General features: G+C 41.4%; 1 protein-coding gene and 5 non-coding genes across 7 annotated transcripts in view; 2 read left to right on the top strand and 4 right to left on the bottom strand.

Moving 5' to 3' along the window:
- The window catches only part of tspan4a (tetraspanin 4a), a 124,071-nt gene that overhangs the window by 4,738 nt on the left and 101,872 nt on the right, over positions 1-17,461 (top strand). The gene's annotated exons all lie outside the window — the stretch shown is intronic.
- trnav-cac lies at positions 3,319-3,391 on the bottom strand. The gene has a single exon. It is a non-coding gene; the product is annotated as a tRNA-Val (tRNA).
- On the top strand, positions 3,694-3,766 carry trnav-aac. The gene has a single exon. It is a non-coding gene; the product is annotated as a tRNA-Val (tRNA).
- Positions 4,736-4,808, bottom strand: trnav-aac. The gene has a single exon. It is a non-coding gene; the product is annotated as a tRNA-Val (tRNA).
- Positions 5,230-5,302, bottom strand: trnav-aac. The gene has a single exon. It is a non-coding gene; the product is annotated as a tRNA-Val (tRNA).
- trnad-guc lies at positions 8,871-8,942 on the bottom strand. The gene has a single exon. It is a non-coding gene; the product is annotated as a tRNA-Asp (tRNA).

The raw sequence follows: 17,461 nt of genomic DNA, 5'->3' as shown, positions 1-17,461 counted from the left end.
CTCTCACAGGGGGGGGGGGGCACACATGGGACCAGTCTAATTTATTTGTGCCTTGTTTCTATATGGGTCATGTGGGGGAAGCGATTTGTTTCCCTCAACAATAAGAAAAAGGAAATCAAAGTGTGAGTGTGTTTGACAGACGCAGTCACAGGGCAACGATCATCTGCATGTAAGTGCAGGTGCTGGATGTCACGCATGGCAGATGTTTCATCCTGCAGCCTGGCCTCTCAGGGTGCGAGGCTCCAACATGGACACTTACATTTTGAAGGCTCTATTTTGTCCGCTCTGTTCCTCCCTGTTGAGAGAAACTGCAGAGATGTTAGTGCTGAGTGAAAACCACAGGCCACAACCACACTCTGCTGCTGACTCCCAGTCTCACGCCCTGTTTAACGCAGAGGGAAACACAAGGCAGGGCTTTTTCCCCCGCTCACTACATTTCTTGATGTTTCCTCCTCACACCCCTTTATCTCATTCTGTCTCCTCCATAATTTACCGCTTCTAACTGACATATGCAGCCGTGTATTGTATTTAAGTTTGTTTAGACTCCTTCGTTTTCTTTGCAGGTGATAAAAATAGCAGCATGCATTTACATTCTGGTTCTTTTTAGCCCTGTTGGTGGTGCAACTGCAGACTAATCTTTACATAACATGTAATTTTGCAATTGCACATTGAATTCTTTCAATATGTAAGCATCCCACAAAGTCAGAATATTTCCTGCACAGTTGCGTTTGGATTATTAAAGGCGTCTTTGTCGTGGCTTTACTACGATTTCTCACAAAGTCTATTTATCAAGCTCAGTCGCATATTTTCTGTTATCAGTTTAAGGTTTTGTCTGAGCAGCCGACGCCGAGTGAAACACCTATAAGAAGAGCTCGACTTTCATTTACATTTATTTGTGGCAGCCACTCGTGGCCAGTCCTAATAGATTTAGTCTAACTTTATTGAAGCTGCCTCCCTCGGCGCGGCTCATGCTATGGCCTCAGAGTGAAAATCAATGTTCATGACTTTAAAATGGAGAGCATCTGTCGACTAGATTTGAAGAACAATGCCTTCAGAAAGTTTCCAAACCCCATAGTGTCCCGACGTGCGCCACACTGAATACAAAGTGGATTGTGATCTCAAGTTGACAACGGACAAAGTATCTTCAACACAACTTATTTCAGTTTATTTAAATTGACAATTTGTGAAATTATAGCTTTGGTTATTTTCAGAAGTGTCTTTGTTTGCTTGTAAAAATCTGGATTCACAGTTTTTTTCCTTCTCTTTATTGAAAATGTGCAATTTTCTCCAGCTCGACAGGGAGCCTCTGTATCTTCAGCTCACTGCAGAGACTTTGAATGAGACTCATTCAAGCCCGCTTTTGTTTTTTGGCTCGACTACTCAACCACTTAGACATTCGAGTGCTGAAGCGACTCTGTTTTTGTATTATGACTAGTTCTCGTGCACATTTTGGATGGAAAGCTGCAGCTTCTTATTCCAACATAAATGTTTGCCGTCATTAAAGATCTGCCGTCTTTTGTTCTGATGTGATTGTCTCAGCATGAACAGACTGAGAGGGATAATTTCATCTTGCCCTGGAAGAAACTGCTAAGATGAATCTTCGTGACTCGCTCGCTAGAATCTGACTGTTGTCTCTGCTCGGTCTTGTCAGATTTTTGTTGGAAGAATCTTTGAGCCATCCAGCCTTTTATATCCAGATACAGTGATTGAGAACACTGATTTGATCGGAGGATGTATAGGAATGAAGGAATGAATGGATGATTTATCGGTACAATAAACAACATATATCAATATATCTACTATTACTAGAAAAAACTATAAAATAGATAAAAAGAGCATGAAGCTGCTTACATCATTTATGCATCCACTAAGCATCCGACGTCTTCATCAGGAACACGTACATTTCCCTCAGGTGTAATCGCCACCAAACGTTAGGGGCCACGGGGAACCAGTAAACAACAAAAAACATAACTGTAATTATTGTGTACAACATGAATGTAATACAAAGGATAGAAAATGAATGATCTCAAATGCACAATAAACTGGACCAGACTCACTGTCTCAAACCAAGAGATTTGCCTGGATACACCCAGACCTTGTATCACCTCCCCTTCAGAACCCCTCCCCCGGGCACAGACAGGTGAATCCCTCCTCTGACCCAGACCCTCACAGGATGAGCCGTGATTCTGTCTTGAGATTCTTTAACACAATTGTTTCTAAGTTAAAAAAGTCCAGTTAGTTGTTTCTCATAATAGTTTTGCCTCTGTCTGTTATTGTGCAGTCTCCAGGCTACAGGGATTTTCCAACCTTTTCCACTAGTTACTTCGTAGCTATTATGCAGCCCCCAAAACTTGAGAAATAAAACAGTTTGTTGTTCAGTTTGTCAAAACTTTCTCCCACATCAAAGCCACTGTGACTTTTTGACCTGACACTGCAGGCCCTTTTCGTCTGCTCTGCTCAGTTTGCTGGGATGGCTGGCACAAGGATGAAACAGCAGCTTCAGACGAGTTTTGTTTTCCCTAACGAAGCCAGACGCTCTGTATTTTTGAACTTATGTGTCTGATGGTTCTCTCTGAATCTCGCAGATCCCTCAGACCAGTGGAAATAAAAAGCCGTCACACCACGGTTACAATGGCACAGTGGGGTAAATAAACCATGATAACTCATTTAAGAACGTAAATGGGACGTATAAGGAATAAGACAAACTGAAAATGCTTAGGACAAAATTAAACATGTACCATAACCTGGTTGCACAAGTGTAGCCTTAAACCGTTAAAGCATATTGTGATTTTATTAGAGTCCTTTCTGTTCAGGAGATGTGTGGGCAACTACTGAACACTGCCCTCCTCAGGTCAAACCACAGATATTAATGTAGATACAGGTCTTGGCTCTCAACCTCAAACCATGATGCTGCTGCCACCACGCTGCACCAAGGTTACCGTGAAGGACATAGTGTTTGTACCCACATTTATGCAAAAACTACCTGACAGATTTCCACAAAACATGGGGACGAGTGTCATCAATTTGAAGACACTTTCGCTGCAATATAATGCAGCGAAATAATATATCTAATATATCTTATTTTAGTATATTTCATTTTCATCATTCTTTTTTTTTCAATTATTTCTCAGCATGGCTAGAAGGGAGCCTGTGACCCAAGACTTTAATTGCCAGCGACTGCTGTATGGAATTGTGGTGCACATGACAAATAAGGTCGTGAAGTCAAAAAATCACGACACATGCAAATGAAGAAACCGGAAACGTGTAGTAGGATACTTTAATAACTGAATATAAATTCAACGATATAAAATAAAAACGTGTTTCCGCCCGGTCTCGAACCGGGGACCTTTCGCGTGTGAGGCGAACGTGATAACCACTACACTACGGAAACTGTACCATCACCTTATAGAGTACATAACTCTCACACGGACATGGAGGGTCTGTGTGGCCCTGAGACAGACAGAGAGAGAGGGGGAGACAGAGAGGGGAGAGAGAGAGAGAGAGAGAGAGGAGAGAGAGAGAGAGAGAGAGAGAGAGAGAGAGAGAGAGAGAGAGAGAGAGAGAGTGAGAGAGAGACGTTGGGTCCCGTTGTCTATGACACGGAGGTCTGTGCAGCCCTGTCCACGTCTCCTCGTGCAACAGCCGGTCAACTGACCCTGTCCAGTTCTGTTCATGTTTCTAATGTCGACAACAGTTTCCGTAGTGTAGTGGTTATCACGTTCGCCTAACACGCGAAAGGTCCCCGGTTCGAGACCGGGCGGAAACAGATTTTTCTCCTGGAGCCATAGAGAGTAACAGGGTAACAGAGTAACTGGACCCGGAACAACAGAGGAGAATCCTATAGAGTAATGGAGGACGATACATGACTCAAGTATTAATAAATACATAAGGAAATAAATACAGAAATGTCTTTAGTATATTTCCACATTTGACTGGTGTCCAGTAGCTGTTTGCAGTGTTGAGCCAGTTCACACTTAAAATGAACTGGTTCAAGTTCAGAGGGTTAGTTGAGGTTATGTTTTATTGGGATGATTTAGGTGTCAGTAGTCCTGACTGTGAGCGTCACGTGTTGTACTGAGCACAACATGTTGACCAGTCATTTTCATGATGTTTAAATGCAGCCTCATAAACTCTGGAGCGAATCAAAGGAACACTAAGTGACTTCATGTACTGATCAGTTCCTGATAACTAGTGATGAGTGTTTATTAGTTAGAGTTAGATCAGAGAGGAGGAGGAAACAGAAACTGCAGCTCGGTACAAACCACCTGCAGCTTCTGCTCTGATCATGAAGCAGCTGATCACTGAGCAGCTGTGACCAGAGAAACTCGGTGTTTTCACTGTTTCCACTGTTCTACAAAGTCACTGAGCGGCTGCTTCACGGTGACGAGCTCTGATCTGCGTGTGTCTCTGAGGGAGTGAGTGGTGGTGGGGGGGCGTAGCCCCGGGGCCTGTGTATGTCCAATCCTGCTCGAGACTGAGGTTGGGACCTCATACCTCATTTACATATGGACACAGAAATAAATAAATAAATCAATGTGTTAAGTTTATTTCCACATTTATTTATTTATACTTAAGTCATGTTTCGTCCTCCATAAACTTCTACTTCTTCCTCTGAGACGTCATCAGTCAGGTTCTCTCACCGACCCGCAGCAGCAAAACGTCCCGGATTCTCCTCTGTTGTTCCGGGTCCAGTTACTGTTACCCTGTTACTCTCTATGGCTCCAGGAGAAAAATCTGTTTCCGCCCGGTCTCGAACCGGGGACCTTTCGCGTGTTAGGCGAACGTGATAACCACTACACTACGGAAACTGTTGTCGACATTAGAAACATGAACAGAACTGGACAGGGTCAGTTGACCGGCTGTTGCACGAGGAGACGTGGACAGGGCTGCACAGACCTCCGTGTCATAGACAACGGGACCCAACGTCTCTCTCTCTCTATGTCTGTCTGTTTGTCTCTCTCTCTCTCTCTCTCTCTCCCTCACACACACGCTGATTAAACACCACAGGACGAGGCACAACATGTACAAATCGTTCCCATGTGTGAGCAGTCATCAAGTTGTTATTTATGGACATTATCAAGTGGAAACTCTGTGAAGAGATGAACGGCGTCTTCCGGTTTGACACTTTCACAACCGCGACACGCAGCAGTAAAACGTTCCGGCCGCTCCGCTGTTGTCCCGGGTCCAGTTTCACTGTTACTCTCTTTGGCTCCAGGAGAAAAAAAACAATGTTTCCGCCCGGTCTCGAACCGGGGACCTTTCGCGTGTTAGGCGAACGTGATAACCACTACACTACGGAAACTGTTGCTCAACGTGTCTTATGTGACGTCATACAACCAATCAGGATAAGACTGGTGCGCAGGTAAAGACAAGACCCGGTAAAGACCACATCATTTAGTCCTATAAGAATAAGTTTGGACTTCACAACTGAAGTCTTTACAAATGGAGTCTTCACTTCTGGAGTCTTCACATCTGGAGACTTCACATCTGGAGTCTTTACAAATGGAGTCTTCACATCTGGAGACTTCACATCTGGAATCTTCACACCTGGAGTCTTCACATCTGGAGTCTTTACAAATGGAGTCTTCACATCTGGAGACTTCACATCTGGAATCTTCCCACCTGGAGTCTTCACATCTGGAGTCTTTACAAATGGAGTCTTCACGGGGGACGTATTGGTTGCATATTGTTCCTGCTCTTGCTCTTTAAGACTCCACAACAGCAGCTTGAGAACACAACAGGACCATGAGATGAAGTCAAGTGGGTTGAATTTTTCCAAAGTGCTTGGTTAAGCTGACCCTCTAGAATAATACAAATATAGAATTATATTTTCCCGTATCAGTGGGAAAAAACTGAATGTGAACCCCCCCAACGGTATTGAATTTAAAGCCTCTTTAGCCTTTTATTTTTATCACAACTGCTGGGAGCGATGTTGCCCTTTTTCTGCCTCTTACTCACTAATGGATTTTCTTGATTTGCCATATTTTCTCTTAAAAGCGGTGTCATTTCGAGAACACTGACTAATGGGATATCTTGTGTTCGTGCCATTTTGGGATGATTCATCTAATTAAATTCCCAAACAGCTCACAGTGGCTAATGTCACACGTCATTAGCCCCAGTTAACAATAATTTCCCCAGCACAGTAACTAACCCTCGTGTAGAGGCTTTTGTTTGTCTCGATTACTGTGCCCTTTGTCAGATTCGCTCTCTCTCTCACACACACACACACACACACACACACACACACACACACACACACACACACACACACACACACACACACACACACACACACACACACACACACTGTGTTTATCATCGTATAGACATGGATGGGTTTCTGAATTGGCAGCACTGGCCCGGGGGCTCGAGCATTGAGCAGGCCTCTGGGCCACAGCATCTGTTTGAAGTGACTGTTGGCTGTTACTGCTCAAAGATGACGGATACAAAAGAGGTGTAAAGTGGCCGCCGACGTGTTCAAAATAACCACTAAGAGACGCAAAATGACCACAAAGAACTCGCAAAATGGACATAAAGAGACTCTAACCACCACAAAAAGGGCGAGCAGCCACAACAAAGAGACACAAAGACGACTACAAAGAGATGCACAATGCCCGGGAAAGAGAGGCAGAACAAAAACAAAGAAATTCACAATGACCCCTCAGAGATACAGGGGGCTTTAATGTCCCTGTGCCCAGAGGCCCCTGGACTAATATATCAGTGCTCATAGATGTGTGGTGCTGGTGTGAGACGGAGGAAGTCGGACGTTGTTGTCTTTTAAAAAATATTTCAGCACACACAGACGTAAAGTAGTAAAAGCCTCATTTTGCTCTCACATGTTGCGTCCCTATCTACTTGTAGTTCTGTGTTATAATTAACATTCACAGTCTGTCACACTTTAGTCCACAGCGACTTGTTCTCATTGAGAAGTTCACAAGGTTCTTCTTCACCGACACAGCCTGCGGATTAGTTGCCATGGAGACAAAGCTGTCGGAAGTCGGGAGGAATATGTTGACCGATACTTGTGTTTGCTTCCTTTCGGTGGAGGAAAATACGTAATGGGAAAGTTTGAGGAGCGTTGTTGACAGAGGGCTCGGTCGCTCTCTGGGACGATTTCTCACGGAAGCGTGTTGGATAAAAACATTATACATAGTAGTATATTTCTCCTCTTCTCTTTTCATGTTTTGGTATAAGTTACTTTCTAAACCTATTTTCTTGTGTTTTCATAATCAAACGTAGAGCTAAAAAACTAACTGTATAATGTTTTAAAAGGTATTTTAAAAAAAAACATAGACCTTGAATTAATAACATGATAATTCCTTCATGAATTATTCACTGAGAGTATTCACTTTATGTTGGGTTTTATGAGTCTGAGCTGCTTTATTTCTGTCTTAACCTTGAATTGTTTGCATATTATTGTCTAATTACATTGTGTTCTGCAGCTTTTAGTCATTAGCCCTTCAAAAAAGCAGCTAACAGGGCTGCACACAATGTCTGATACTTGAAACAAACGATATTACAGCACGTCTTGTTGTGTACTGTAAATGAAAAAGCGCCCCTGTGGTCATGACACTTTCATTGAGAGCCTCTGCCTTTGTCGTAGCAGGGAGCTGCTATTAGCAGAGGGCAGCAGCTTGTTCTGCAGAGCCATGACAGTTGTTTTGATTCCTGTGGTTAGAGTTAACACAGCAGAGGCTCTTCGCCTAATGGTGATACTGGAGTCACTGGAGTGCAAGCTGGCAGTTTTGAAGTCGGCCACAGGGGGCTAAATGAGCCATCCAGTGAGTCTGTGGTTAAAGAGCAGAGCGGCATGACGTCCCTGTGCACGAGCTCAGAAGGGACTGAAATTCCAAAGTCTCTAAAGATGTATATGAAATATTTAGATGTGGTTTCTGGGCATGCAGCCTCTGTGGGAGAAAGGAGAGAGATTTTAAATGAGGAGAGAGTTTATTCCTCTGGGTCGTGAAATGGGGAATGGAAAGAAGAAAGAAATATGTTGTCGAAACAACATTATGGATATTTGCTACTATCGTCTAAATTCTACTATAGTATAAATATAAAGTCTTTAGTAGGGAGGCCTATTTTCCTCAGGACGGACAGAAGTGCAATAGATGCCGCGTGTAACTGAACACATCATCGATTAGAAGAAACAGTTTGTAACATAATGGAGAAGTGTGTGAATGTTTAAAGTATTTGTACTTTACTTATAACAAAGAAGTCTCATGCATGCACACATACAAGCCCAGTCACTTGCAGGGTTACTGTGAATTGTTATTACTACAGGCAGGTAAAACAGTCGATAACATTTCAAACAGAATAAATAAATAACAACATGAGAATCACGGAACAAATTTAATTGTGTAATCAGAGCAAACCAAACAAAAGAAGGGGGACACAGGTAACACCTTTCTGCTTCTCATACACACCCCATTCAACAACAACACAACACTTGAACAATTAAATGCTGAGCATGATTTCACTAAATTGTTTTTACAATCGAAGACCTTGAATTACTTACCTGATAATTACTTCATGTGTTATTCACTAAGAGCAGCTATTGTATGTTTGGTTCATGAGTCAACATTAGTTTGAACTGATCACTCGCAGTAGACGTATACAACAAGGGATGAAGGGTTTGTTTTAATGATTCATGAGCGAAACTATGTTTATTACGAGGTGCAATTTGTTTTTTATGTCTGTATATGTTTTTATTAGAGCCAAATAGAGGTAAACTGTTTCCACCTTGTCTCAAATAGGAGACGTTTCGTATGTTAGGCAAACATGATACCACCACTATACTATGGAGACCGATTATTTTTTTATAAATTAATCACTTTGCTGCGATTTATATGGATGTTAAAATTGATTTTCTCCCCGTCGGGGAATCGAACCCCGGTCTTCCGCGTGACAGGCGGAGATACTGTCCACTATACTAACGAGGAAGGCTGAAACGTCACATGGTCTCACGTGACCACCAATATCTAATCAGTAGTCTACTAGTGCACGGAATTCATTATCGACCCCGCACCCCCAGTCACAGTTTAAGACCTTTAAAAACGAGGAGACACACACATCCATTTTACATGCATTTTCTTGTCTTCTATAAGGCTTTATGCCGACATTCAAACACAAGAGCTTAACTTAATTTGGGCGCACGGCCATGTAAAGATTCTCTGAGTGGAGAAATAGATACCTGCTTAAAGCTGTTCACTGTTATGCCACCTGTCTGGTTCAGGGTCAACCTGTAAATACGCATGTTTCAAGGTGTGTGGTGATAATCACATAACAGATAAATTAACAACAACAACAAAGTTTCATGATTATATGTTCTAGAGGTTTGAAAGCAGTAATGAAAAGTGAAGCCTTGTTCATGAAAGCAGGCAAAGCACCACAGGCCAATAAATAGACAAAATAAAACATATAATCATGAAACCTTGTTGTTGTTGTTAATTTATCACCACACACCTTGAAACATGCGTATTTATTTATTTATTTAGTCTATTTATTGGCCTGTGGTGCTTTGCCTGCTTTCAGGAACAAGGCTTCACTTTTCATTACTGCTTTCAAACCTCTGACAGTGTAAACAAAACTTTTGGAAACCAGGTGCCGGCTCTCTGCAGCTTTTATTTAATTTCTCCTCGTGACATATTGACATAAATCAGAGCTCACCATGGGGCAATAACACCGACAGCTAAGAATCTGTTGGATGGATGGTTTCATTTTATTCAAAGCCAGCCGCCCACGTTCTCAGAGCTCACGCGTTCTTAAGGAAACATTCCCGTCTCAGCACCTAACAACTGCTCAGCTGACAGCCGTGTTGACGATTCGCTATGGGGGCGTTCTGTGCACACTTGAAAGAAAGACAGAAAAAAAGAAAACCCCACTACGTCCACTTCTTCACAGTGTGCGAGATAACAGCAGCAAGTACAGCAGCTCTTAATTACTATCAAAGCAACAACAGCAAGTGTGCATGTTCACACAATAGGAGGTAGATATGAAAGCCAGTTTGATGTTTTCTTTTCCGTCATCGTGTTTTGTAGTTGAAGCAGGAAAGTAAATCAACTCGGTCATTAACAAACACCTTTAAAGAAATCAATCTTGTTTTATGATGAATCGTTTATATTTGATTTTTATGTGGATAACCGTTTCATAGTGAGAAAAGGAAAGACATATATTTAATAGAAACCCAGACTATCCCTATAATGGATAATATATTTTATAATGGGGGGAAAAGGACAGTAACTATTGACATTGACTCATTAATGATCTTAGTCATTTTACACTTAACTGATCATTCCGCGGAAACGAATTTGTATTTCAGAGTTAAATGTCTTCAGGCAATTAAGAATGAGTGAAAAATATGAGCATATGTAACCAGACCCTGTAATCAGAGGAATCATCATCATTATTACATCATACTCAACTGCATTTCATTAAGTACTCATGGTTAGAATTAACATTAGAAACATACACCTCCTTATTCATGCTATTATACAATTAGAAAACCATGCGCTGCCAGTGCAATGCATTTCAACCAGGAGAGACTTCTATCAAATAATAAACAAAATGTAAAAATGAAAACACATTTGACTATAGAATCTTCTCTGCAGATAAACTAGGTAGGATGAACACAAAATATAAATTATATTATAATCATAAAAGGTTCTGTAGCACATACAACCCATAAACAATACACAAGAGAGAGCTTCAGTTGATGTTCACATTAAATATCAGACACTAAACATGTTCCTTGTCTTGTGCAATCCGTCCTTGTTAGTCGAGGCTGAGAATATTGTTGAGAGATTACAGCAGTTAGCATCTCAGGCCCATTAACGACTTCATCCCCTCATCAAACATGCAACTCGTGTTAAATATAGGATCAAAGGGGTTGGATGTAAACACACTTTAACAGGATATATATTAAAATTGTAAGTAATCTTAGAGAAAGATATGGGTTTGTCCATCAAAGGTCCACATGTAGAATCCAATACATTTCATGGCTTGCTTTTTAATCTTAGACTGTATTTAAATATGGACGACTCCCAAAAGTGAAGCCAAATCATCTCGATTGCCCCCTGGTGGCTGGTTGCAGTATAGTACATAAACGCAGCTGCCTTCTCAATTTTAGCAGATGGGACATGGAGCAAACTAAAAAATGAAAGTAGACATTAAACACAATTTCCTCAAAAACGGTTTCTGTCCTTCTAAGCAGCATTTATCACACTTTACATGAACATGATTTTTCAGTGGCTACCTGCCCTGAGGTTTGGATCCTATCTCTTCTAAAGGAGCTGTTTTATGATTCTGTTTCCTCTTTTCTCTCCTCTATGAAGATTCGACGTCAGCAAGGCCAGTTGTGTAACATCACCATAGAAACACAATGACAGGAGCATCAACGGATTACCAAATTACGGATAGCCTTAAAAAGATTACAGTTTCCGTGAGCGCAGGTATTGTTTATCTGACAGGTTGTTTTTTTTAGCCTGGTCAGTTTTGGACGTTTACTTTAGCACTGCTACAAAACATCACCACAAAGGGATTCATTAAAAAGTGCTTTGCGTCATATTTGTATCCCCGCCTCTGAATTGCAGTTCTTCCTGTGGTGATAATCCCATTTCAGCTTTGTCAGTTTCATAACAGATGTTGCACACGGTAACCATATCCTGCACCAAAGAAACACACACATGACACAGGATGTGATTTTAACGTTGACAGACACAGTCCGGGGCAATTATAAGTCCATGTCTGGCTGCCCTTAGGACTGTGGTATTTTGTATCGTACGACTGTTAAACACTATCGGCAGCCTCAGGAGGACACGATGGACCAAGGTCCTTGAGGGAAGATGGAGTTCGCACACATGCCAACGCAAGTTCGCCCTCAGACACAGACGCACTTGTGCAGCAGCTGATGTGGCTCGATCCGAGCTGTTTCATGTCTGCTCCAGGGACTTTATCGCTGCTTATCTCTCTGCCTTCTGGATCAAGCAGGTCTGCCTACACATGGCCACCTGTCTGAACACTCTGATTACATTACACACACTGGGACCTCTGCAGTGTGCTTCTGTGTGTGTGTGTGTGTGTGTGTGTGTGTGTGTGTTTTGATGGGATTCTCTGCTAATGCTGCGACTGAGAGAGGACAGATGTCTCTTCGTGGAGGTGGACCAAGGAAGAAAAAAATGAAACAGCAGATTTGTTTGCTTGTTTTGTTTGCTTGAAACCGGAAGACACTCAACACCGGCATAGAAACTCTACCGCCAATAGTGTTTTGTGCGATTCAATTGCGGCACGACTCACTCTCACCTACGCACAACTGTAATTGCTCGTCCCCGTGCGTACCTACGACGTAGGTTCGACACAGAAGCAGGAATTGTGCTTTAAGGTTAGAGGTCAGATTTGAAGTGGTCCTGGTTAAGGTTCGGGAAAAGGTTTTTTTAGGTTATGCGCAATAAATGGAAGTCAATGTAAAGTCCTAATAAGGACAGCTGCACATAGCTGCGTGTGTTTGTACTTGTACTTGTATGTGTTGTGCAGAACCTCTTCAAAACAACACCAGCTGTGCCGGATCATTCCATGAAAAGAAGAATTTAAAAGTAGACTGATGTGACCAGAATCTTTGGAGCAGTACACTGTAATCAGGGAGTGGGAGACGTGCACCATATGTATGAGCATGTCAGGTACCTGTCTGGATGTTATCACAGTGGGGGTGGCTTGCACATTAGGCACAGTGAGCTTCTGCATGCATGAGATGTGAGCCTGTGTCTGTAAAATGGCTGGATGAATTTACTGCCACCCCCCCCACTGCTTCTCTCCTACCGGGGGGGATTTTCCTTCCCTTCGAATCCATAAATACACGTCCACACAGACAGCCTATTTGTCTGTTCTTGGGCAGCGTTTGACTGGCAAGCAGGGTAATAACCTTCTCACGGGGACGGATTAACAGCAGAATGAAAATCGCAGATATGACACATATGCATACATCATGTTTGCAGGTGCGGAGGTTTTTCGCGCTGGCTGTTCAGAGGTGTGGGACAGGGATCAGAATTGGTCATGAAGCTATCGACGCCCCCATATGGCAGAAAGATTTGATGAATTGATGGAGATATTGATGAAGATGAATGGATGCAGGTATTTTCCTGCCGTAAATTGCCGTACTGTGCCAGGTTTGAAAGATTCCCTGCGACACGGTGGCCGTGTTTTTCACCGGCTGACTAATGCCGCATCTGGATGTCATTTCCTCGTCAATTTGTACAGTGGAAAAAATTATAACATCGTTAAGTCAGAGACACTGGTTGTTTGCCTTTGAGTGATCATCGGCCCTGAGTAATTATGTCCCATGAACTGGACTAATGAGAAAGCCACAAGCTGTAAATAATGGAAGCCAGTCATCCGCAGTTTTGTCTCGTTAACAGCTTGGATTTGTTAAATCACCAGCCTGCCACCGGTATTTACACAGACACACATGAGAACGTTAACCATTAACCTGCATGTTGTTTGCTAGAACACGTGTGACATCTTCACAACTTGTAAGATGATGTTTTTATTTACAGAATGAAGGAAACAGGCAAAGCGCCCTAGATGTAAAAGTCGACCCTGAGCAGAATAACAGATCCACAACACAGATACTGTATCTCGGGATGAAAATGTGACGCCTCATTGGTTAACCAGACCTCGTTCAAATAAGAATTACCGCTAATTAGCTCAATTCTCAACTTATCTTTGTGGCAAAATTTCTAATTTATTTTGCAAGTAAAGTCGTGTGTGTATATTATTCCTCTGCCTCCTGGACTTCTGTAATATCTCACAATGCTTCAATTATCTCACGATGCTGCTTTGCCCCTGAAGAGCAGAGGACAGCTCCGCATGTAGCAACAACATTGTATCAATATTTCAAGACTCTTTGTTCTTAATATTTCAACACAAACTATGTTCTGGTTAGTGTTGTACAGAAATCACACGTTGACAGGCCTTTAAATAGACAGAACATTATACTCATGTATTATTATTAAATACTTTATTAAATACCTATGAATTATTTCTCGTGTCGTCTCATTTGTGAACTGGAGGAGACACAAACTCGCTGATAACAACTGAACCTAATTAGTTTTTTTTTTCGTCTGAGGAGGCAGCCTGTGCTAGAAAAATTGGATAAATAATTAAAGTTCAATTTCCTCGGTTCACCTTCCCTGATGATAGGTAATTTACCTTTAGGCTGAATGAATCTGCACCAAAACAAATAGGAAAAGATGCATCCAGGCTCGTGATTGGCTGATCCCACCACCCACCACCCACCAGACGCTCCTCAACATGTTTTTGTTTGCCGTCAATAACTTCCAAGAAAACACCAGAAGCAACAACCACCTCCACGAAAGCCAACTTATTTTAAATTGTATGATAATTCATTCACTGTTAAAAATTCCAATGTGCAATCCTTTTCACAATAAAGCAACAAGCTGAAAGATGCTAAAAGGCTCCACAGACCTGCTGAAAACTCTTTGTGTCAGTTCACAGTGTCGGTATAATTGGGAAAAAGTTGGTGTCAACTGGTCAATGTTACACTTTTGTCCCTTTTGCAAACTGTTTCTCTTTCTCTCAAAAGCACCTAACACCACTTTTTAGCCAATACAGAGATTTTACTTATTAACGTGCATTTGTTATAAATTACTTACCTTTCACACCAATATACAAATATTTGAAAGAGGTGTCCCAGTGTTTTTTAAACACACAAATACAACATATATAGTTCACAGCGTCCGTGTTTCTTTCCACATTTCAAAGAACATGAACGCACTCAAGTCCGAACAACGACCTCACAACTGGAGAAATGGTCTTTTCCGAGGAGCACGTTAAGGCACAGGAAGTGACCACGAGTGGCTTTATTTACGTTGCACATAATCATCATATTGAAAAGAGTTACTTTAAGGAATTCTGATTTACTATTACTACAACTATTATTTCCACTTTCAAGAGGAAATATTTTTGTTTAAGAAACTTAAAGCATATCCTCAGGCTTATTCTTTAAATCCTCCATGACCTTTGCTGCGCTGACACAATGTTTTAGGTGTCGTGGTGTAATTTCTACTTTAGGTGGTGACACTAACCAGATCAAAGACAGTAAACTTTTAACAGTGTTTTTGCTTTGATGTTCAGAACGTTCTTCTAAATTATTCCCTCAACAATGCAGGTAGGCGTAGAGACATTTCTTCTTCTGCCGCCCACATCCAAACTCCAATGTAATAGCGCAGCACGGCTCTAAATGTGCCGTGCTGCGCTATTACATTAGAAACGCATGCCTACGAACAACGCAGGCTTTTCACGCTTACTTAATTGCTTTGTGTCCCCTCATGTAAAATCCTCTTGTATAAATGCATGAATCAAATCTCTCAGTTAACAGCAGTAATTAATTCTGAATCACAATATGTGAAGGCATTAAAACACTATGCTGGCGAGCGAAGTGTGACTCGCTCTTATTTCAGTCTCTGGCTTTGTGGATTATTCATTGGATAGATTTTTTCTTTTTAATTCACGTTTGATTTACAATGTGTAATGTTGTTCATTTGGAACAATGTCAGGTTGTGTTTGGCAGCATCACGGCTCTGTACTGCGGCTTTTACCCTTCTGATCTTTGTTACTGCGACCTGACCCGGACAGTGTTTGACTCTCGGGACAGAAACGTCAGCTCGTCTGGGCCAAAAAACAAAAAAGTCTGACAAATGATGGATGAGCTGTCAGGAAATCTGGTGCAGACCTTTATGATTGACAGCAGAGGAAACTTCATCTGAAGATTTTCTGGATTCCTTTTGGATCAGTTGAGCAAACAAAATGACACGTGGGTACAGTAATGAATCGTGAAACCTTAGTACTTTCACATATCAACCTGAAATGAGGTATTCAGGTTAATAACAACCTACTTATTATGCTGAATGGTTTTCTGTTGTGTGGCTTCTGTAGTTCTGTTGAGGCTTTGACGTTTTTATTGCCAATTTTACATTAACGCTGTGGCTTTTGCATTCTTGTCTTCTGTTAATGCACTTGTGTTTCACATTTTATCTGGAATGCAGGGGATGGAATTGTGATTTGTTAATCTTCATTCATAAAGTTAAATACACTTTACCTATTGGCAATCAATCAATCAATCAATCAATCAATCAATCAATCAATCAATCAATCAAACTCCTTTCAAACAAACCCAATGCAATTCGAGTCTGATCAAATTATGTTAAATGTATACATGTGTTTCACAAATAGTCTAAATGCATGTGCTCCTCATGCAGCCCTTCTATTACCATGCCAACAGACCTCAGCTCTGCTCCCTCTGAGAAACCAAATAGATTTCAGCCTGACTGTCATTATACCACATTTTCACTTTGGTAAATTTAGACACGGCTGAGGTCATGAATTTCATTCCCGAGTGCAGAGCGACCATGAACAAATTCAGTTTTCTGTTCTGTTGTCACGCTTAAGGTTATTTAATGTCTAAATAATAATAATAATAATGTACAAAAAGATTGTCTCTTAAACCCTCTGTTAAATAACCTCATTGGTTTTTAAAGATACCAAAAGACAAACAATTGATGTGATGCTCTGTTACAATATCCTTGATTATATTGTTTCACCATTTCCACTACACGTTTTTCCACATAATTCATTCTTTATTTAATCTACTATTTACTCCATCTTCCAGTTTCGGTCTGTTGTGTCACGTCTTGATGCATCTTATTATGTTTCATTGAGCATAAATCTTAACTTCCATCGTGCGTCGGCTCAGTTGGGCGTAACGTGTTTATTTCCCACCGGAGCACTTGTTATTTATCTTCGAGGCTCGGATTCCTCAATGATCGTTGGTGTCACGCTGTTGTGAAAATGTGGTTTCAGTCATCTCATCTGCCTCCTGCCCTGACAGCACCGCAGCACCTGAGCCACAGTGTGACACTAAAATCCATGATCAGTAACGGTTGTGTAAAACTGCAGTAACGCTAATGTTTCAGGTGTTTCTTTAAGGAGTTTTTAAGGGTCTTTAAGGGCATTTATCACATCCACTGTATATTTGTTTGTTGGTTGATTGGGGGGCAAGATTATGCAACTGGATAGATTTCCATGAAACTTAATGGAACGATGTGCTATGGGTAAGGAAAGAACCCATTAAATACAGGAATTTCTTTTCACTTTCTTTAACAGTGCAAGCGACGGAATGCTTTTTTGACATTTTCCCCGAATTCCCAGGGAATCATTTTATGGATCTTGATGAGAAGAATCTGACATATTTAGGGAACCGATGTCTGTAAGTGTGTAAGTGTAAGTCTGTGCAATTTGGTGCAGCGGGAAGAGGCACTCGCTCTTATAAGTGCCATTCTAAGTGCATTGGACGTTAATGCCATGAACTATATTTTCACCCCGCTGTAGTAAAATATCTGCGCAAGAAAAGGGCTTGATTTATGAGGCAAAAAAACCAATCTTGTTATTT

The sequence above is a fragment of the Hippoglossus stenolepis genome, chromosome 1 (genome assembly GCF_022539355.2).
Source record: "Hippoglossus stenolepis isolate QCI-W04-F060 chromosome 1, HSTE1.2, whole genome shotgun sequence".
NCBI classification, from domain to species: Eukaryota; Metazoa; Chordata; class Actinopteri; order Pleuronectiformes; family Pleuronectidae; genus Hippoglossus; species Hippoglossus stenolepis.
This window is presented reverse-complemented; position numbering and strand designations above follow the sequence as displayed.